Source organism: Lytechinus variegatus, chromosome 18, assembly GCF_018143015.1.
Source record: "Lytechinus variegatus isolate NC3 chromosome 18, Lvar_3.0, whole genome shotgun sequence".
Classification (NCBI taxonomy): domain Eukaryota; kingdom Metazoa; phylum Echinodermata; class Echinoidea; order Temnopleuroida; family Toxopneustidae; genus Lytechinus; species Lytechinus variegatus.
The window spans coordinates 23,362,968-23,385,870 of NC_054757.1; the positions used below are offsets into that span (position 1 = coordinate 23,362,968).

At 37.1% G+C, this 22,903-nt stretch overlaps 1 protein-coding gene across 2 annotated transcripts in view; it reads right to left on the bottom strand.

The window, feature by feature from the left end:
- The window catches only part of LOC121432254 (chondroitin sulfate N-acetylgalactosaminyltransferase 1-like), a 48,678-nt gene that overhangs the window by 20,266 nt on the left and 5,509 nt on the right, over nt 1-22,903 (bottom strand). Inside the window, exon 2 of one of the 2 annotated variants that reach the window (XM_041630110.1) lies at nt 3,621-3,744. The gene's annotated coding sequence lies outside the window, so the exon portion shown is untranslated. Of the gene's footprint in view, nt 1-3,616; nt 3,745-22,903 lie in introns of both variants that reach the window. The other variant, XM_041630111.1, reaches the window with a different exon arrangement.

Below are 22,903 nucleotides of genomic sequence, written 5' to 3' on the forward strand. Positions count from 1 at the left end.
TGCATTACATTACATGCAGGCCTACTAGAAATCTCTTGCTGCAGTTGGAGAAGATATGTTCACTCAACAATTTGTGATTGCGTGCCAACATACATAATATGTCCGTTAGTAGCTCCATGTACATGTTTATACTATCCAAATACAGCTTGACACCAAAAAAAATTCTGTAAGAAAATGCCAATTCAGAGGATAAATGTAATGAGAATGTAACGAGAATGTCAAATAAGTACTGATGGGGCTACCCTGTTAAAATAAAACTAACAAAATAAATTAATTAATTTTTATAACACGGTGATGTTTCTTGTAGGCCTATAGTACTCTAAAGTCTGTACTCTAAAATTTGCCCAACAGACCAGAAACGAAATAAGGTGTGTATAAAGTACGAAAATAACTCATGAACAAAATGACAAAACCTCATTTCATTTTTGGATTATAAACCAACCTTCAGAATATTGAAACTTTTTTCAGTTTGGGAATAACAAACCTTCAGATTCGAACCTTCGCAAAGACAACTCTCAGGGCCATATCATATCGTTCCGTGCCAACATTGCAAGTGAGCTGCAGGTGATTGCCCACAACTCACACGCAACAAAGTTTTAAGCATGTTCAAAACTTTTCTGCCTGCAAATTAGTCTTGCGTGTGCTTCTGCGGGCAACAGTGAGTGAGATATGTGCAAGATACTGTCATTACGGACAACATGCAGGCAACCTGGGGCATTCTGTGGGTAGCGAAAAATATCTGCAAGGCCTGCATGGAACGATAGTGACAGGGCCTTAGAAATACACTCAAGAATGTTGTGAGATTAAAAAAGAATCATACATGCAGCTTTACTGTTATACATAATCCTATCCTTCATTTTTATCATGGACTGATTACTTTAGAAGCCTTGTATACCTCACAGGAAAAACATTACACTATTTACATCATCCTTGAATGTCTTCCGAATAGAAGTTGATGAGGCCATCCTTCTCTCTCTCTCTCATAAAAGTACATTGCACTGTGTCTACATATCATTATCATACCTATTGTCTTTAACCTTGATAAGAAAATAACACCTCAACATACGTGACATGATGGGGACATCATGACTGAACTAAAAGTAGCCTGAAAAAACAAAAACTGCTCTGGAAATCATCATCATATCAGACCAGACACTTGAATTTGCAGCCTTTTGTCTAGATGAGGTTTTATGAGTCAACATCCATCATGTACCTATAATATAACTGAACTATTAAAAGTAACCTGAAAACATTGCTCTTCAAATCATCATCATCTCAGACACTTACGAAGCTCTTTGTCTAGATTGGGTTTTACATGCATGCATGAGTCAAAACCCAACTTGTTCGTACATGTACATGTATGTAGGATATTGCTGGGAACACATGCATCTGTTCACATGTTTTCAGAATCACCCCCCCCCAATAATTCTCATGTACTGTGGTATATTCATACTATTGAACCTTCACCAAAGATACATACCCCTTTCATAAACCCTTCCTCCTCCAATTAGCCGCCTAAGAGTAATGCGGATAATTCAATAAAAATTGCGTTCACAAACTCCGAAAATAATCCGCACTATTTTTACGAGGGCCCGTCCTGAAAAAGGCGGATAATCGACATTCCAACCGCACACCCCCCCTCCGATGCGGTTGCGTTGGGAAAGGGTGACCTTGTGACCGCACCATGGCAATTATCCACATTACTTTCGAAATGCATTCATAAAATCAAAATCTGGTCCTGATGCTGTTATTATGCGGATAATTGCAGCATCAAAGTAATGCGCATAACTCTGGTCCTCCTCCGATTTTACGACCAAATTATGCTGCTATTAGCCGCATACATGTAATTGGGTTATGAAAGGGGTATAACGCAGCCTGTAACAAGATAATTGGTTATTAAAAAGCTGCCCATTCTTTTCTCACCTGGATCCCGTAACACAAAGGTTAGCAACTGATCGTACGCTTGATTTTCACGACTGATTCTACTTTGTAGCCAATGCAATTGATCGTAGAAAAATGTTCTACGATCGTTGCTATTAAAGGTTTGTGTTACAGGCCTCAGGTCTAGCCTATAACCTGGGCAGAGGCTGCCACGTTTGTCTTTGCCTTTATAAGTGTCTGATGTTGCTACCCAAAACGTCGGCAATAGTCTGATACCAAAAACTACAAAATGTGGCTGCGAAGCCAGCGCCTATATACTCAGGTCTTGCAACTTGTTTTCTTTTTATCAACAAATGTCCAGTGGCAGTTTTTTTGTTTTTTAAACCAGCACCAAATCTTGGGCAATAAAAAGGTAACAACAGGTAACGCAAGGATGGAGTGTACAGACGATGGTTGCCAAAGCAGCCAGGTTTCATAGGGTGCGTTTATTCGACACTTTTTTACCCTAGAATCATGATTAGAATCATGATTCAAATCACGATTCTGCAGAATCACGATTGCGTTTAGTCGAAAGTGGAAATAAACGTCTTTCAAATCACAAACATGAAACACGGAAAAAGGAGCGTTTTGAAAGACGTTTCTGTAGAATCACGAACGAAAAAGGTCGTATAAACGATATCGTGATTTGAATCATGATTCTATGACGTCATTGTGTCGTGCTTCTTCCGGGTTTGACTCAAAGGCGCGCTGTGTTTCGTGCAGGTTAATTTTCGTGTAGCAGTACTGCCAGTGTACTAGTACCGGTATATGCCAATTGTCACATGCATTTATGAATTATCATTCTGTGTATTGTACCCCCGGGGTTATGTACTGTAGCGTCATTTGTATAGTTCATTGTTTTCATCATTCATGTCTTCAAGTTCCATTTGGACTAACGACGAACTCAGGGCTCTGCTTGTGCTTTGGGCTCAGCCTGATAGCACAAGCATCCCTTACCAGGATTCACAGAAATTGAATACAAGTAAACAAAAACTATACGAGGTACAATACACGGAATTCTGGAAGTAAAAGATTTATTTTTCGGAAGCCGAGTAAACGTTGCACTTGCACAAACGATCGCGCGTTAGCTCCGGCGGCAGCAAAAATCTAGCAGCCGACGTGAATTTAGAAACACGCGCGAAAATGTTGACCTATGCTTCCTGGGTCAAACTGCCCACTGTGATGCGCACTGGATCGGCCCGAATTCAGGGAGAAACAGCGTTAGAAAGATGGTCGTATAAACGCTGATTCTGTTGGATCGTGATTCATGTTGCTGTTTTGAATCATGATTCAAATCGTGATTCAAATCATGATTCTGGGTTGAGGTCGCATAAACGCAGCCATAGTCTTCCATATCAGTCTATTGCCAATGTTTAATCTAATAGCATAGTAAAGCCTAAAGGCAAAGACAAAAGCTGCATCTGACTCTGAGTGCTCACCCATTTCAACTTCGTTGCTGCCCTTGAAATTCCCTTATTACCGACAGAGGTTCCTTAATATTTCTTAAACAGCGCTTTACAACGATTTGTATCCTCTGGAAAAAGCGCTAGATATAAATCCAATAATTATTATTAAACGAAAATAAAAAAATGACTTGTCCTCTAAAGGGCTTATTGCCTGGGATGCCCCCACCCCAAGGAATTAACAGTCAATCAAAATTAAACTTCTTTATTATAATGGAAAAGAACACATTTACCTACCTGGATCATGACCCTACAGGTGACTTCATATTCTCCTTCCTATCCAAAGGGCTTGCTCCTATGATCAGCAAGACATTCTGATGTAGGGACGCCAGCTCGTCACATCAACATCATCTCATGTTCTCTGTAAAGATTTAAAGAAGTAAATATGTGATGAAGGTAATGCTGTGATCGAATTATTCAAGGAAGTTTTGTCTTTCTACTGCCTTACTTTGACAAAAGGAAGGAAGCAAAGGTGCTATTTCCTGTATTACAGAATCACAGTATTCATGTGATTTACATAGATACCAAAGCATTTAATTCTACCCGTTTAATGTATAATGGGAACAGTCGAAGTGATCTTCCAAACTGGTTCAGAAAACCACCTCTTGATGTAGTTTTGAAGATCGCTTTGCCTCGTTAAACTGGTTTTTAGCGTAAGTGAGGTCAAACTGTTCTTCAGGAAGCGATCTTGGCATATTCTGAACGCCCCAATCCATACACTGTGTGTACAATGTATACGCTGGAGTTTCAAATTTGCACGAAACATGTCACCAAACGAAGAGCGTTCCTATAGCAACAAGGCCACTTCACGTAAAGTGGTTTTGAAAACGACTTTCGGCTGATCAAAAGTAAACGCTAGCAAAGCGATCGTTCAAACTGGTTTGCTGAACCGATTTCCAGTATTATAGTTTTAGAAAATGTAATGAGAACAATGTCTAAGTGTTTTTCTATGAAGCTTTGCCTGGAAGAACAACTAAACTTGAATAGTAAAATTCATCTGTAAATAAATCCAGTTCAGTTGTCACTACACACTTCCTGATGCGCAAGTAGGGCATTACAGTCCACAAACATTTCCTTTTCAAATATTTAGATAATACAGATTACATGAAGAGAAAAATACAACAAAAATAATAAACACTTGACACTGCATTTTATAACAATATTTGCATTGCCCATTCAATTACTGGTTTGATGACATATGAAAACTTTGAGACTTAAAACAAAATACTTTGTAGTTGAGAAATAACATGAAAGCTATATACCCAAACATCCATTGGCAGTACTGTGTGCATGTAGGCCTATGTTAATATTAAAGTGAAAAATCCTTTGTTTGAAAACAACTCTCTGCTTTGTTCTTAACACAGAGCTCTGTTTTGATTTCCAAAGTACATGTATGTAGATTTTAGAAAGTATTGATATTGTTTCTTTGAAATGGTGGAAATATTTGAGTTACAGTTTAAAAAAGACCAATCAGAATGTTATTAATTTGTCAGTTACTCTGTAATGTGATGCTTTGTGCAACATTATAGTTTATTGGTTTGTGAAATAAAGTTGGGATTGAAATCATAATATCCATGGAGAGTATTCAGTAGTGAAAATCTGAGTCAATGTTTGAGAATGATAATCATGATATTACAGATCAATTCTTGCAGTGTTGTCAGGGAAGGATTATTCTTGTCTGGTACCCATCTACCACACACCATGGCCCATATTAGTCGAGTTTAACTTAAACCACGGTCTAACTCTGTGCTAAAATTATGGGGAGCCAAAAGTTCAAAAATTCTGTTTATATTGTATATTTCTTATGTTTATTATTTTGTTTCCTTTTACTTTTATAATGAAGAAAAGTCCTTCAGTTATCATTCAGAGACAATTGTAAACAATTTGAGTGTCAAATGATTTAATAAATTGGATGTGTACTGTTAAGGATTTGTGCCCCGTTGGCTGTCCATACTTAAGGTCAAGTCCACCTCAGAAAAATGTTGATTTGAATCAATAGAGAAAAATCAGACAAGCACAATGCTGAAAATTTCATCAAAATCGGATGTAAAATAAGAAAGTTATGACATTTCAAAGTTTCGCTTATTTTCAACAAAATAGTTATATGAACGAGCCAGTTACATCCAAATGAGAGAGTGGATGATGTCAACTCACTCACTATTTCTTTTGTTTTTTATTGTTTGAATTATACAATATTTCAATTTTTACGAATTTGACGATTAGGACCTCCTTGCCTGAAGCACAAAATGTTAAAATAATGGAATTCCATGTGTTCAGTGAGGAATGAAACTTCATTTCACATGACAATGACGAGAAAATAAAAACATTTCATATTTCATATAATAAAATACAAAAGAAATAGTGAGTGAGTGATGTCATCAACTCTCTCATTTGGATGAAACTGGCTCGTTCATATAACTATTTTTTTGAAAATAAGCGAAACTTTAAAATGCCATAACTTTCTTATTTTACATCCGATTTTGATGAAATTTTCAGTGTTATGCTTGTTGAATTTTTCTCTTTTTATTCAAATCAAGTTTTTGTTGGGGTGGACTTGTCCTTTAAACCACAACTTTAAACCAGGGTTCAATTTAAACCCGAGTTCAGAATACAGGCCCATGTGTCGAGTGTCTAGCCTACATGTAATCCAGCATATCACAACATGGGCAAATTTCTAATTGAAAGAAATTAGAGGCATGCCTGGGGCTTGAACCCATGACCCTCTGATTGGGAGTCCAGACTCATACCCACAAAACCACATCCCGGTTTGCAGGCTGAGCCATATATCGAATGACTGAACTAGATACACATCATGATATTTGAACAACTGTTTACCAAATCAGAAATGAAAAGGAAAAAAATGATCATGTTCAGCCTGGGAAATAATTATCAGACCATAGTATGGGAGTTATTTGGAAGGTGGTCTAATAATCATTTCCAAAACTGTATTATAGGCCTATGTTCAAGTGCACATTACACGTATGTAGATTGTACTATAAGTGTAAACATTTGGAAAATATATTGGTGCTATCCTGCTGAATTTATAGATTGAATGGCTGTCAACATACATGTACTGTACTTGCCTTGAGGAACTAATATACTTCCTGCATGAGTCATTAAACGACATTAACTAAATCTCCTAAACTTTTTCTGATACATTATCAGCATTAAAGACAAGTTGGCTTTTATGATGATCATAATATCAATTCAACTTTTTAACACAAAATTTACTCTGTAGAGATCACATAGAGAGTTTCTATTGAATTTTTAAAAAGTTCTGAGATGGTTTAAATTAAAAGATTCAAAAGAGTTGTGTGTCTTTGACAACAGGAACTTCTTGCTTGAGCAAGTAACGTGACACTGGGCTGAGAGCTTTAAATTTTTTGGCTAAATGTTTATAGTAACATGCAAAACAGATAACAAGTGTATCTCACATGAGTGATTTTAAGGGCTAATTCCCTATTTAGGGACCAATACTACATGTAGTTCAATTGGAAAAAAGGGCAAAAAGCGTTTGTCAATGTGGGGTATTAAATAAAGCATACAGTTGGCGTAATACATGTAAGACTGCAACAATATTTAAGCATTCTCTGACTGGGACGTTCGCCCCGATCTCCCTGATCAGAAAATACCAGGTGTTTTCCCTAGATGTGAAAGCAAATTACTTATAATATTACCCAAGAGAAAATACCCGCTAAATAGTAAGTACTTGTCAAAATTACAAGAACTTGCAGAGATTTTCCACATAGGCGCAGGTATTCTGGCAGTTCGAAAGCAAATTACAAGAACTTTCTCAAGCGAGATGTAGTTGGGAGCATGCTCTGTAGGGCTGCTGAGCGAGCCATTTTGAATCATGTGCTTTGCCTGCTAATCAGACCATACTGCCCATGCTTGTAACTTCAAGTGCTCATCTCGAAAGTGTCTACTTTGGGTCAGCATGAATGCGAAAAATATTCATTGGGTATTTTTTAACCTGACCAAGTTCTTGCAGTTTTAACAAGTATTCTGGTGATCGAGGAAGTCTGAAATGAATACACCTATTGCAATTGTTTATTCAAATTGAGCCTACATATAAATGGAGCTTATAAAATTCTAAATGAATAAGCTGTTTGGACCAGAAATAGTGGGCCATCTAAAAAAGTTCAGGCCAATGGAAACAGAGATACATGTAGCATGTAATATTTAGCAACATGTACCTCCCCTCAAACACGTAACTAACAGACATGATGTCCTACATGTACATGTAGGGCTAAATGTACAGCATATTACATTTTTAATATATTTTAAATCAGAAAACAATAATGACAGCTGGTTTATAAAAGACATATACATGAATGTGGTTTCAAACAGCCTCGATCACAAGAATGACAAGAACATTTTCATCAAAAACAATTTATACCCAATAATAATTTTTACATTCACACTGCCCCGAAACATTCGCTTCAGGAAAAGAATATTGAAGTTTAGCATGAGCAATATGGTCTCATATTAAAGCAGGCAAGGCGTAGGATTCAAAATCGAAGCCACCAACGGCGCCAATGCCCAACTACATGGACACGCGGGGCTTAAAAAGTTCCCATAATATACTTTCACATTGCAAAAATACCTGCCACCTTGGAAAATCCCTGTGAAATTTCTCGTAATTTTAACAAGTACCTACTATTTCGTAGGTATTTCCTTTCGGGGATATTACGCGCAGTTTGCTTTCACACTGCCAAGCTTACCTGGTATTTCTTATCGGGATAGATCTGGGCAAAATTCCCAATCAGGAGAACCTCAAGGCAGTCTGAAACCACCTTGATACCCCTTTCATAAACCCAAATATGCGGCTAATAGCAGCATAATTTGGTCGTAAAATTGGAGGACAAGAGTAATCCGCATTATTTTGATGCTGCTATTATCCGCATAATAGCAGCATCGGGACAAGATTTTGAGTTTATGAACGCATTTCCAAATAAAGCGGATAATTGCCATGGTGCGGTCACAAGGTCACCCTTTCCCAACACAACCGCATCGGAGGGGGCGTGTCCAGTTGTCATGACGATTATCTGCCTTTTTCAGGATGAGCGCTCGTAAAAATAATGCTGCTTTATTTTCGGAGTTTGTGAACGCAATTTTTATTGAATTATCCGCATTACTCTTAGGCGGCTAATTGGAGGATAGGTTTATGAAAAGGGTATTAGATGCTCAGTAGTTGTATCTACATGTACATGATATGTAGCTCAACTCAATCCCAGTCCATATCCTCAAACAGGCCCCAAGCAACTATGGATTTTGTAGTACATGTAAATATATGCAGACTGTATAGGCCTATATTATGAGGTAATTTGTAACAGGCATCTTTCACAAAGAAGGAGAGGGGATGAACGAAGACGTCTAGAGAGGAAGTTAATCACTCATAAATGGCAAGTGCAAATAAATGACATCATCTCATACAAAGAAGAGTAGGAGAATATCTAGGCCCTGTCTTACGAAGAGTTGTTCTTGATCTGATCAACCGCAACTATGGACACTGGACAGCCAGCAACGCCAACATTTAAAATACAAATTGGTTCAAATTTTTTTCTAGATATTATGTTTCATTGTTCTCTTGAATATGTTTGAAGCTCCTTGGATTCTCTTTGTTTACTATTAAAGGAGATTTTTACAAATTTCCTATAGAAAAAATTATGGTATGGATGGATTTCCATACAATTGAGATCGATTGGATAAATTTTAACTCTTTGTAAGACGGGCCCAGAAATACATGGTGCAATTGTGGATAAGATTGCTTTGAATATTGCTATTCAAGAGGCTCCCCTATTCATCGCATATCCAAGTCATCCACTATTACAAATAGTAATAGAAGATAGTCATGAAGCATGATTCCCAGGTTATACACACCTCTGACCTGTTCCTCGGGAAGTTCTTCACTCACTGAAGGAATTGAGCAGGAAGACAAAATGTCTTGGTTTTGTAACAGAACTTTACTAAGCTTATAAATTTAATGTAGGTCATGTAGAACTGATGACTCCAATTCCTGAGGAAACATGCTTCATAAAATTTGTAAAAGTAAAGTTTAAAAGCACAGAATTAGATTACACCCTTTCAAGAAAGCCCTACCAGGAATGATTGGCTATGATAGAAAGGCTACAGTGCGTATAAAAAAATTGACAATTTTGAAGTCTATCAAAATTTGTTTCAAATTACGTCTATATTTTGTTGTCAATAGATGACCTGAAATCTTATCTTTCAAATGCCATTAGAAAATATAAGTTTTGCTCATGCTTGAGCGAACATGGAACGTATTTAGGTGGTTTCAAACCGCCTCGATCACAAGAATCCCCGTTAAATTACGAGAACTTTTTAAGGCTAAAAAATACCCGTTAATTATTCCTGCATTCACACCGCCCCGAAACACATCCTTCGGGATAAGTTCCCAAAGTTACGAGCATGCGCAGTGTGGTCTGATAAGCAGGCAAGGCGGGAGATTGAAAAACACTAGCCCAGCAGCCACCCACGCCGCCGCGCCCAACGACACGCTGGGATAAAAGTTCCCGTAATTTGCTTTCACATCGCCAAAATACCTGCGACCTTGGAAAAATCCCCACGAAAGTTCTCGTAATTTCGCCAAGTACCTACTATTTAGCGGGTATTTTCTTTCGGGGATATTACGCGTAGTTTGCTTTCACATTACCAAAATACCTGGTATTTTCTGATCGGGGTAAATTTCCCGATCAGAGAATACCTGGAACTGGCGAACTTCGAGGCGGTCTGAAACCACCTTTTGTGAGGGGTTCAAAAAAAGGCTTGTGCCAAATGGCAGAAAATGATAAAATAATGATCATCAGACTTCATGCTAATCAGCAAACTTCCTTTTGATCTTTCATTATCTTTGCCATAGTTTTCGAATTATGCTGTCAAAATACATACATGTATTACAAATCTATTCATTTACTTAAATTGTTCTGTTGGTGTTTTTTAATATGGTATCTTTTTTTAGCATTGAATGTTTTCTCATATCAAGTAAAACAAAAAACTGTCAACCCAAGTAAGGGGATTTGTATTATTAATGGAAAGCTTGTAATTGGATAAAATCCTTTTTATTGTATTTGTGGGCTGCAAAGGTTTTGGTGCTTTTGAAGGACATGATTCCTCACATGCAAAATGCACAGAGCGCCGGTGATGGTAGTTCGAGCTAAAGCCGGGTAATAATAGCAAGCGCTTTGTGTCCTCAGGCAAAAGGCGCAATGTAAATCCAGCTATATCATTGTATAATAATAATAATAGCTGGATTTATAAAGCGCTTTTTGCCAGAGGATACAAAGCGCTGCTATTATTACCCCGGCTTAAGCTCGAGCCACCATCATTGGCGCTCAGTGCATGCAAGGAATTACTCCTGCCGGGTACCCATTCACCTCACCTGGGTCGAGTGCAGCACAGTGAGGATAAATTTCTTGCTGAAGGAAAATATGCCATGGCTACGATTCGAACACACGACCCTCTGTTTCAAAGGCGAGGGTCAGAACCACTAGACCACGACGCACCCACACATAGTGTACTGGTAGTTTACTTTAGGAATTGAGACAATGCTGTACAGAATGGCTAACCTCCAGAGCAGGAAAGTTCTTCATCCTGACTGAAGTTATTTGCTGTTGCCAACACATACATGTAGGCCTACACATTGTACATGTATGTCACTAAGATGGCAATACTGCTGTTATATTGGAAACTTGGAGTGGTTTTAATGCAGGTCATGTTCAAAAACTCAATGCATGCGCAATTAAAAGAAATGTTTAAATTTGGGAATACACAAAAAGGATAATGTTGCAAAGCACTACAACTTTACCATGCTAATATGCTATGACAGGCAATTGAAGTTACAATGCCAGAATAAGTTTGGATGAATACCATTCACTTTGGCACTCAGGGTGTCTTCTCTGCCTATTCCTGAATCATAAAGGTGGAATAGTGATCCATAATGGTCAATGGTCATGAACGCATAAGACAGAAGAAATGTTACACTATTACAGCCTTGAGATGATATAGCTCTAATTTAGGCGAGACAATCCGGCAGGTAGTCTGCCGATCACAACCAACTTGTGACTATTAAAAAGTTGCATGGATGGAACAATGGATTACACAAAGGCCTTCCAGATGACCAATAACTGACCACTTCCAGTATCAACATCCTATAGCATGAACCAACAGGGTGATGGTCAAATATTCCCTGGGAGATGAAAGCCAGAACAAGGCATAGTGACAAAATATTTCTATATGTACATAGGACATGTGCATCTGAAAACTTGTTTAAGGGACAGTGTCATAATGGTCAGAGTTGTAGAGTAGAAATCTATTCGAGTAGGGCGCACATGATAGTAAAATAGTAAAAATTCAAGGTCCGATTCAGAAGTGGAAGTGAATCACAAGTTTACGACTGATAAAATCAAATAACCTAAACTTCTGACAACAAGTGAGTCTTCTACAAGTAATGGTAGATATGATGTGATGGAGTCAATCACAATTTGGGAATACGCGCTTGTACTTACAGAATGATGGAGAAGTACATCAGGTAGTTATTCCTAAGTTTTGAATTCAAAATCATTCCAAATCATGTACACCTATATTACAACAGGTTTGGTAAATAAATCTATCTCTCTTGTATCGCAAAGTTTCAATGGATCCCACACATTACTCCTTAGTATCGATCTGTACATATAATGAAGATCTCCTAAAGTGGAGACCTCTTCATGTATTAAACGATGGCGAATGACGTCTGTTCAAGAAGATATTGCAGAATTTGTTGTTTGCGGATGTACCCGGTGTTTATCTGTTCTTCAAACAGGTGACTAACAAGGGTTTGGCCTATAAACTGAGGCACAACACGGCTGGATGCATTCCGGTCAAATTATCTCAAAATTGAATGTCAGCATGTGAAGACGAAAGGTCTCGCTTATACCTGAATTTTCCTAGTGTACCTTTATAGGAGAGTCTGTCTGCAGGTCAAAATTGATAGATTTTCTACATAATTTTGTTTGTTTATTTGTTATTTCATGTAATTTTCTTTCTCCATGATGTAAGCTACTTGGGCAGGGCTGAATAAGATCTGATATTAATGAAGTTCAAGGACATGATTATATTTCACAAGCACACACAGAGGTATCACTAATAACCCATGGATATTTTGCATAATACATAATTTTAAATGGTTGAAATATGCACTTGTATGACGAAGGCCAATAATAAACTTGAAACATCAATGAAGGTAATTCATAACACTGCAACATGATAATTTGTTTAGGACTGATTTTTCTACGTTTTTTTTTTTCATTTTTCATTTTCCTAACCAACTTCTTGTAAAGGTGCACTTGGCCCTTATCAATAACCAGCCTGAGGAGATAACATCTGTAGGTTATATTGTAAGCAAAATCTTCAAGAAATATTATCTGATAATTGAAGATACCATTGCAATCAGTCAGTGAAGTCAGCCCTATAGTCAATTTCTCTAGCCTCATGTTCCCTGTAATCAGTAGGTGGTTTCAAACCGCCTCGATCACAAGAATCCCCGTTAAATTACGGGAACTGTTTTCGGCTAAAAAATACCCATTAATTATTCCTGCATTCACACCGCCCCGAAACATACCCTTCGGGATAAGTTCCTGAAGTTACGAGCATGCGCATAGTATGGTCTGATAAGCAGGCAAGGCGCGAGATTCAAAATCACTAGCCCAGCAGCCACCCACAGCTCCCGCGCCCAACGACACGCTGGGCTAAAAGTTCCCGTAATTTGCTTTCACATCGCCAAAATACCTGCGACCTTGGAAAAATCCCCGCGAAAGTTCTCGTAATTTCGCCAAGTACCTACTATTTAGCGGGTATTTTCTTTCGGGGAGATTACGCGTAGTTTGCTTTCACATTACCAAAATACCTGGTATTTTCTGATCGGGGTAAATTTCCCGATCAGAGAATACCTGGAACTGACGAACTTCGAGGCGGTCTGAAACCACCTAGTTAGCAACAGCATTTACAAACTACAATTTTACAAAATCTACTCTCAAGTTTCAATCTACAATGTATGTAAAAATTTTGAAGAGTATAAAGTGCAGTGGTTTCCCTTTCAAAACAAACTTCCTGGAATTTACACTGAAAGTTCCTGGATTAAGTTCGCCAGTCTTTCATTAAGATGTTACACATCTCTTCTATACACCAAAAAGATGAAATATAGAGCCCAGTGCCGAAATGAGCCAAATATGAACACAGACGTATTGGAGAAAAGAATTGCGAGCGAACGAAGGGAGCGAGCAAAAATTTTGACATTTTCCTTAGAAAGATCCAATCTTTAGATAGATTTTGACATAGCATTCAGAAATATCTTGCTTGGAAATGATAACTTTCCAGAAAACTTCCCGGAATTTCCTGGATTTTGGAAGAGTGGAAGCACTGATAAGGTGTGCAAACAGTGATCTCTGCTGACTGTAGGCCTACATGTATGCAGTAAAGCAATATGTACCATCTATATGTAAACTTTGCGGTCTGGACCTCAACAAGCAGTTGTTATTGTCATTACCATACTTTGACCAAGAGCATTTAAAATGTAGGACAGCAATCTGTATTAATTGATTAAACATCTCATCATTCAGCACTAGAAGGGCAATATACATGTATATTGCAATTTTAGATATCATTTTTCGAATAGAGTATTTATAGCCATTTGTGGTGATGTCTTAAAAATTACCAAAATTAATGTATTTTTGGAGAAAAAAAATTGATAACAAAGGGCAAATTGCCCCTACATGTAAATGCCAATTCTGGCTTCTAGGAATGGCAATATCTTGGGCATCCAAGGGTTCACAAGACCAAGGTTCCTAGGGCCGATTACAGTAATTTCCCCACGAAGCTAATTAATCTCATAGCATATTTTCTTTCATTAGAAATTTAGGATGTTCGTCTACATGTACGTACATCAGTAGAAGTTTCCGCTTTACTAGCATGTTCTCCGATGAAAACGGTATAATCTTATAAATTGCAAAGGATAACAGACATTAATTTGGTGAAGCTTTGGTAAAACTGGACAACATTATTTATACTTGAGTAATTTTTGTGCTATAATTTTTGTGCTATAATTTTTTGTTCTTGTTATATGTTTGTGTTTTGTAATTTTGTCTGTCCTATATTCTATTTTACATGTCCGTCTTCGCAGGATTATAGTTACTATAGCATAATAATTGCTATTATAAATATTGTCACCGTTATCATCATTTTTTTTTTTTCTCTTTTCTTACAAAATCAAGTATTTTTCAACCAACAAATTTGTTTTTATTTTTTTTGTTAATGTTGTATAAATAAAAAATGTTATTTCACTGGGTTCTAAGCAATACAAGCTTTGCTTTTAATTTAGGTTTCCCCACTTTTGTTATCTTTTTTTGACAAATTATTGTTAATTTTTCGATTTTGTGTAACTATTTCTTGATTGATATGTATTATTGTCATATTTGATTTGTTATTGTAAACGAAAGTGGAAAAATAAATTCAAATCAAATCAAATCATTTTACTTAACATCTTCTCAATCAGAAATATTTTGAGATTCACAAGTATCCAAATATTTCCCTGATTTTGAAACAATATATTTCAAGTCAAATTATTATTATTATCTTCTTTTTTTTGGGGGGGGGGGGCAGGGGAGAAAAATCATGTAGTTTTTGGCTAATTCGCAAGTGGGAAGATTTTCATGGGAAGGACTCGTTGGACATTTTATCCAACAAAGTCTGTTTTATTTGACAGTTACCATAGTAACAGTCCTCACCAAATCACAATCAAGGAAAGTTATCAGACAAAAATGTTGAAGAATGCACCCCGCGGTTTTGCTTGTGATAATTTACTCATGGTACCGTACATTTGCATGATACATGTATGTACATGGAGGTACCCCAATTCATCATGATCATCATCATCCTTTAAAGTACAGTCCATCAGGTTGGTGTATCATCGTACTTGTAGAATTGTGCAGGAGTATGTACAGTGCTGTGAAAGATCTATTCTACATCCCAATGCAACCCCAATGAAGGCTGTTACTGATAGGGTTTCTTGAATCACAATATTTAATTTCTGAAAGGGACAATTCGTCTAAAACCATATCAGGCTAAAACTATAAGATTCAGCGAATTTTAGGCTAGTGGAAAACCACCGTATAAAGCAAGCCTTCTGGCCCATCCGAATTCAGGAAAATGTTTCACCTCTAAAACCTCAGCTAGGATTGACCTTTCTAAACTGACCTAGTAAAACGTGGCATCCTTCTTGGAAACGTGGATCAGACAGAGACCCATCTCAATGTCATATTGTTAGCCGCCTTTCACTTTGAAACCAAAAGATCTACAGTGGTTTCAAAGAGAAGGAAATGAAATGTCAGCTTGCATAAACATGTGAAATTCATAGGCCTTAATGGACAGCATTCCTCATGTTCAAGCACTTATCTTTCCTAGCTGCTACTTCCCCTGCATACATAGAGGTTATAGAAGTCTCAATGACGATGAATCTTACAGTTTGCAATAATTAGTATTGATGTACTTTTCATTACTTATAAGAAATTCAAATCATATTTTTCACTATCTTCAAATACTAAAAAAACTTACTAAAAGTGTAGGCTATGTGGACACCCCCCCCCCCCCCAGCAAACAGGTTGAACTTGAAGAAAAAAAATTTAAAATAAAAAAAAAATCACAGGCCCAATTCGACAAAGGTGGTTTTGAACCCATACATAGGCCCTAATCCTATTCAGCAAGTACACTGTCAATACAGGCTTATGTATCAGCAGAGAGCTATTAATAGCTCCATGGTATCAGCATGACTGTTTCTAATGTTACTTCATTCAAAATACCAGATGTAAATGGGATCATTAATAATGTGTGTCCCATGGCAACAATCATGAATTTAATACTTAGACAAAAATTGTGACATTTCTACATACCGGTAACTAATTTGTGAAGCCTTGACAAGAAGCTACACTGCAAATTACACTAAAAAACAATAAAGGAAGGATGAAATGATAATGGGGGGGGGTTTACTCTGAAATTCCTAATCAGTAGGCCCACACGTAATTCCTCTCCGTACAATAGCAGGAAAAGTGATCAGAAACCCTGCACAATGACCTTTGACCTTTGAACTTGATCTAAATCCCACAACAGGAAACCTAAAACCCAGACTATGAAGAATTTGATGTGTCTCGACATTTCCCCGGAGTGTAATTTTTCATGTTTTGATGGAAAATCATTTCAAAACTAATTGTATTGCCTCCATAGTAGTTTTGGCAAGTTTACATATTTTAAAAATAAAGTTCCACCCAAATAAATTTTCTCATTACATCTGCTTTATTTAATACGGAATACAGAGAATCCGCCCATATTCTCAACAAGAAAGGTTGTACATGTATATAAGCCTAGGCCATAGCCTAAATGTATAGGCTAGGCCTCTATACATGAACATGTAATGTATTTTGAACATGTTTTTTACCGTGTTTACACAGGGACACGGCTCGGGGGTTCGACACGCGAGCCGTGTCGAACACGGCAATTTTATGCTGTGTAAACGCGATCACTGTGATCTGCGAGCCGTGTCGAACACGGCTTTTTTGATCCGCCAAAATCGTAGGTTTCAACCCGCGAGCCGAGTCAGACTCGGCAATTTTTTCGTGTGTAAACAGAAAGCCGTGTCGAACCCTCTTGACCTAGGTCACTGCGCGCGCTTTCACTTTTGGCATTGTTGTTGTTCGCACGGACAAGATTCGATTCCGGCGGTGAATTTCCCGCCTTTAATTTGCGACGTCATAATTCTTCTTCCGTTCGAGATCCGCGAGCCGTGTTGAACTCGCCTTTTTATATGTACGTATAAACGCGATCACAGCATGCCCTCTTCGCAGCGTTCGACCCTGCTTGAGGATTCAACACTCGAGCCGAGTCATGTGTAAACACGGTATTTGTGGATCATTGACAAAATTGGTGGAAATAAAAATGATACAAATGATAAGACCTGAATTTGACCTTTGACATCCCTGATTTAATAAACAGCCCCCATAAATTTAAGGTAGGCCTAAACTTAAAGTGTAGGAGCAGGTGGGACGAAACTAAATTATCATAACAGGATGTTATTCTTTTCTTGTGTATTAAAGTTCACAAATTCTAATCAGCATGGCAGGAAATTGTCTTAAAAGTCAAGTCCACCCCAGATAATTGTTGAATTGAATCGACAAGCAATAATGCTAAACATTTCATCAAATCGGAAGTAAAATAAAAAAGTAATGACTTCACTTATATTTCACAAAAAACAGCTAAATGCACAAATGATATGCAAATGAGAGAGTCGATTATGTCCCTCACTATTTCTTTGGGGTTTTTTATTGTTTAAATTATACAATACTTCAATTTTTATAGATTTGACAATAAGGACCAACTTGATGTAACCATGAATTATTAAAATAATGGTAATTCCACATATTCAGGGAGGAATAAAATTTTGTTTCACATGACAATGAGAAAATAAGAACATTTCATATTTCATATAATAAAATACAAAAGAAATAGTGAGTGGATGATGTCATCTGTCTGCTCATTTGCATACTGACCAGGATGTGCATATAACTGTTATGTGAAATTATTAAGCAAAAGTTTACAATGTCATAACTTTCTTTACATCCAATTTTGAAGAAATTTTCAGTGTTATGCTTATTGCATCATTCTCCTTTTATTAAAATCAACTATTTGTTAGGGTGGACTCCTTGTTCTTTAAGGGTAGTTACATGTAGTTGCAGTAAAAACTAATATCTTGAGAAAGTCTGTAAATTCATCATGCATCATTACTACACCATTCTACATCTCTATCTGCTACAGTTACATACTCTAACTGCACTTTGTGAAATCATGAAATCTAAACCTGAAAAATAATCACATTGAATTTATCGCCAACAAACATAAGCACACTTGGGGCAGTGTATTGTAATTGCTTGGAAATAGACCCAACAATTTGCCAGAATATTGCACTTATTTTGCTAATTTCTCAGCAATTACACAACAGATTCCTTTCGCACATAGTATACAGACACTTGGGTAGTCATTTTATTTGATTCTGTACGAACTCACTTTGAAATCATCACCACAACAGGCATTTATTTTAAACTCATGTACACAGGAGGGCCTATTTATGTATACCAGGTTACATACATGTACTCTAACTGCACTTTGTGAAATCATGAAATCTTAATGCCAGTTGTGGAGGTGTTTTCCTTTCATGTTACCAAACAAAATATACATTTCCATACTAACACAATGATCGGAAAATAGCGTGCTATTTTGCAAATAATCAAAAAGTTGACTTGGGATTGCAATCTCGAGATTAATCCTACAAACTACAAGTAGCGCAATAATTGCGTCTTCATTACAAATAAACTTGAGATTGTTCAGACTGGGATAATTTGCCGGATCAGAAATACCGCGCTAATTCTTGGGCTGGTGCAGACGGCCCTTAAATGAGGATTTTGTGCAGCAGATGTCCCAGATTCGCACATTACAATTCAATTAGGACATTGAAAATTATGATTTTATTTAAAGTTGAGATAAATGCAATAGAGATCCTTGAACATCTGCCTATTAATGTGAAAAGATGTGTGATGTCACACAGTAAGTACAAACATGTAGTTCACTCAATTCCTCTCTTTTATTCAGTCTATAGACGTATCGTTTAAATACAAAACCAAAGAAGCTTTCAACTACCTACAAATCATATTTCATATTACACTAATCATACAGCACATCACCATGCCAGAAATATCAAGTGTTTTCTCTGAAATGTCTGCAAACATTTTTCCTGGATGTAATGAAATGATGAACCCATTTTCACCGGTTTTGGGAAAAATAGATTAGTCATTAGAAAAGTACAATGAACTACTAAATGTTGACTGGCTAATGAATCTCACATATGTAAAATGTGTTTCCTATTGTGCTCTCTTGGCACAGACCCTGAAAAACTTTGATCAACAAGTGAATCTTGAAACAAGACTAGCACAAATACAACTGGGCATTACAGGATGTGCCTGTAATCCAAGCTACATGTACATGGGAAGTTAATGTAACTTGGAGAGTTTTAGGTTAGAGTCTTGATCACCTAGGCCATGTCCTCTGGATGCAGACAAAAGGTCGATCCCTATACAGTAAATAATCATATCTGACTGGTACTGTAAAAATCAACTCACACACTCCCAACACATGTACATGAATCTCAATGTGCAAAAGTTCAAGTCCGAAGATGAAGGTTTTTTGTCATATAAAGTAAATTGAATTCTTTCAGAAATCTAATTATTAAATAAAAGAGAGATTGTTTGGTTCCAATTAAGACCAACTTTGCTTTCGACTAATAGAGGGCCCACACGAAATAATTTTTGAGCACTGTGACTGGTGAATTATCTCCACCATTTCCAACTTGGAAGTTAAAATCTAACATACAACACACATTAAAAGATTCTTTGAAACATCATTCACATTTCCAAAAATATGCGGTTCCATTCACGTACATGTATGATGATTTTGAATCCGGGACAGCCCGACCCGCTGCCCTGGACAACTCGACTGGGTCGAGTTGTCCAATGTCCAGGGTTGGCTCCAGTTAAAAAAATTCTTCAAAATTTCATGAAATGACCTTTCTACCTTTGCTTCAAAAGCATTTTTGTGCATAATCTATGTTTCTACAATACATTCTTGACAGAATATTTGACATTTCTGATGCATTTTCAGCCCTTTTGAAAGAGAATAAAACAAGTTCTCTTGCAATGAGATATCTTGATAATCCTGTACCGCCGGCGAGCTCAGTGTTCAAGGTCTACATATTTGAGTTGATATTTCTGTCTCTTGACATATTTCAGTGGTGAGGGTAACTGGAGTGTATGCTATTTTATATTTTCATATCCCATCTCCACATTTCCTCTACTTATTCAAAGTTATCGCATTTCACAAAGCTGATATTTAACGCAAACTTTTTGAGATAGTTCACCTCCAAAGGACAGTGACGTGGTGCTTTGCATCGCCAGCGCTTCTGGGCGGGTGTACTGTGATTGTGACTGAGTGTAGCACTCTCAACTGCCCAAGGTCAAAATTACTAATTTTAGTTAATTTTTCATCTCTCAACAACATAATCAATGGCAAGGGTGTGCTTATCTATATTTTAAGGCAAACTATCTCCATACGTATGTCAGCCAGTTTGCGACATGCAATAATTTTAAAATAAGTAGAGGAAATGTGCAGAAGGAATATGAAAATACAAAATTTAGCCCATATATCAAGAGGGGGAAAAATAAAGTCAAATCATCATGTAGACCTTGAACCCTGAACACTGGACAGAGCTTGCTGGCGGTATCATATTATCAAGATATTCAAAATAAAACTTTCTGTCGAGTATAAACGTATATATGCAGAAAAATCCTTATGAAGCAAAATTGGAAAATTTACTTCATGAACAAGAAGAATTCAAGTGGTCAAATGTCGGAACCAGAGCCAACCCTGGACAACTCGACCTGGTCGGACTGGCAGGGCCAGCTTGGTTCAATGATACCCATTTCATAAACCCAATTACTATGAATTAGGTGGCTAATAGCAGCATAATTTGGTCGTAAAATTGGAGGAGGACAAGAGTTATCTGCATTACTCTGATGCTGCTATTATCCGCATAATAGCGGCATCGGGATAAGATTTTGAGTTTATGAACGCATTTCCAAATAATGCGGATAATTGCCATGGTGCGGTCACAAGGTCACCCTTTTCCAACACAACCGCATCGGAGGGGGCGTGTCCAGTTGTCATGGCGATTATCCGCCTTTTTCAGGACGGGCACTCGTAAAAATAATGCGGCTTATTTTCGGAGTTTATGAACGCAATTTTTATTGAATTATCCGCATTACTCTTAGGCGGCTAATTGGAGGATAGGTTTATGAAAAGGGTATTAGATCTCATCTAGAATCTAGATCTAATTTAACCAATCAGATATAGATTTATAGCCTCACTTGGCTTCAACATAATTTTTATATGGACTGAAATTACCAACTTCATCATGCGAACATGTGGCAAATCTTTTGGTTGCTTACTTCAGGAAATTACCGGAAGTCAAGCATGAAGCATAGCATTCACACACATACTGCGATGTTAGTACTGTATGCTATACTAACCTCACACCATGAACGTGATTACACAATGTATTTTGGAGTTGTCGGTTAACATCGCTTCATAAAAGGCATAACGTTTGCCGAAACTCGTTCCACTACTCACTAGGGCTCTTTTCGGTGAGTATCTTCCAGTTTTTTAATTTTTTAAATTATTTTTGTTATATAAAAAGCACATTAAGAATAGCAAAATCGCTTACCTCGGCCTGGAAAGCACTCCTAGTACCAATGAGGTCCAAACATTACATGTATGGACCTCATAGGCGACATCAGTGCTAAAATTGGGTTAGAGATTTATGTGGATCTAAATTTATTGTAATTTCAACAAAAGTACTAGCTAAATTTGAGGCTTTTGTTGAAATTTTGCTTTAATGAGACATTTATTTTGTAATAAGTAACAAAAAATTGAAAGAAATGAAGGGGAACTTACATTTTGACGACTTTTCCTGATTTTCTTGGCAGTTGCCCTTCACTTCTGACTCGCGATCGGACCTGATATGCAGATCACGTAATACGCGTTCTCGTCAGGTGATCGGTCGGTTATTCTTTTCGCCAGATGTTGATAATTATATATTTCATAACGCAGCGTTCATCGCAAATTTAGCTGAAAGAGATTGAAGTTGAACAGCGCAAGCTTTAATTTATTTCAGAAATAACGTTTGATTGCACAAGTTTCGCCTCGGACATGTAGGATCATTTGGTCCCATATTGGCGTAACTACGCGGGGGGGGGGGGGGTGGGGGTGTCCCTACCACCGTCCACACCGGGCGTCCACAAGCCAGCAATTATCTTTTTTCTCTCTTTTTTAACCAAAATGCTTCCCCCCAGAAAAAAAAAAGAACCAGGGTTAAAGAGAAAGACAATTATGATAGAGGAACACAAAATACTTTATTTTTTCAGCTTTTACTGCATCGACTTATAATCAAATATTAAATGGGGCTTAGAACATTTTTTTAAAAAGTCAATTAATAAAAATATTCCTCCTCGGGATTTGAGCTTTCATGAAATATCAATCTTTTTCATGATTACCGAAAATACTTCAAATGTCAAAAAAAAAATTATCGGTGTATTAGCTGATACCTTGCGCCCGCCTTAATTATTTTAATGTTGAGATACTTTGCTTTAATTTAATGAATTCCTAAAAACATTAATTCTCAGATCATTTGTCGCAATCGAATGATTCGATTGGTAAGCTAATTGTATAATTATTATGATTCATGAATTGTTTAAAATGTGTCTCTCTATCAGTTTTGAATATTTAAAAAAATGTCAGCTCGTGCTTTTTGCTCGCAATATTTTGATTAGTAAGAAATTCTTGTGTATGCGAGTTTGATACATAAATAACTA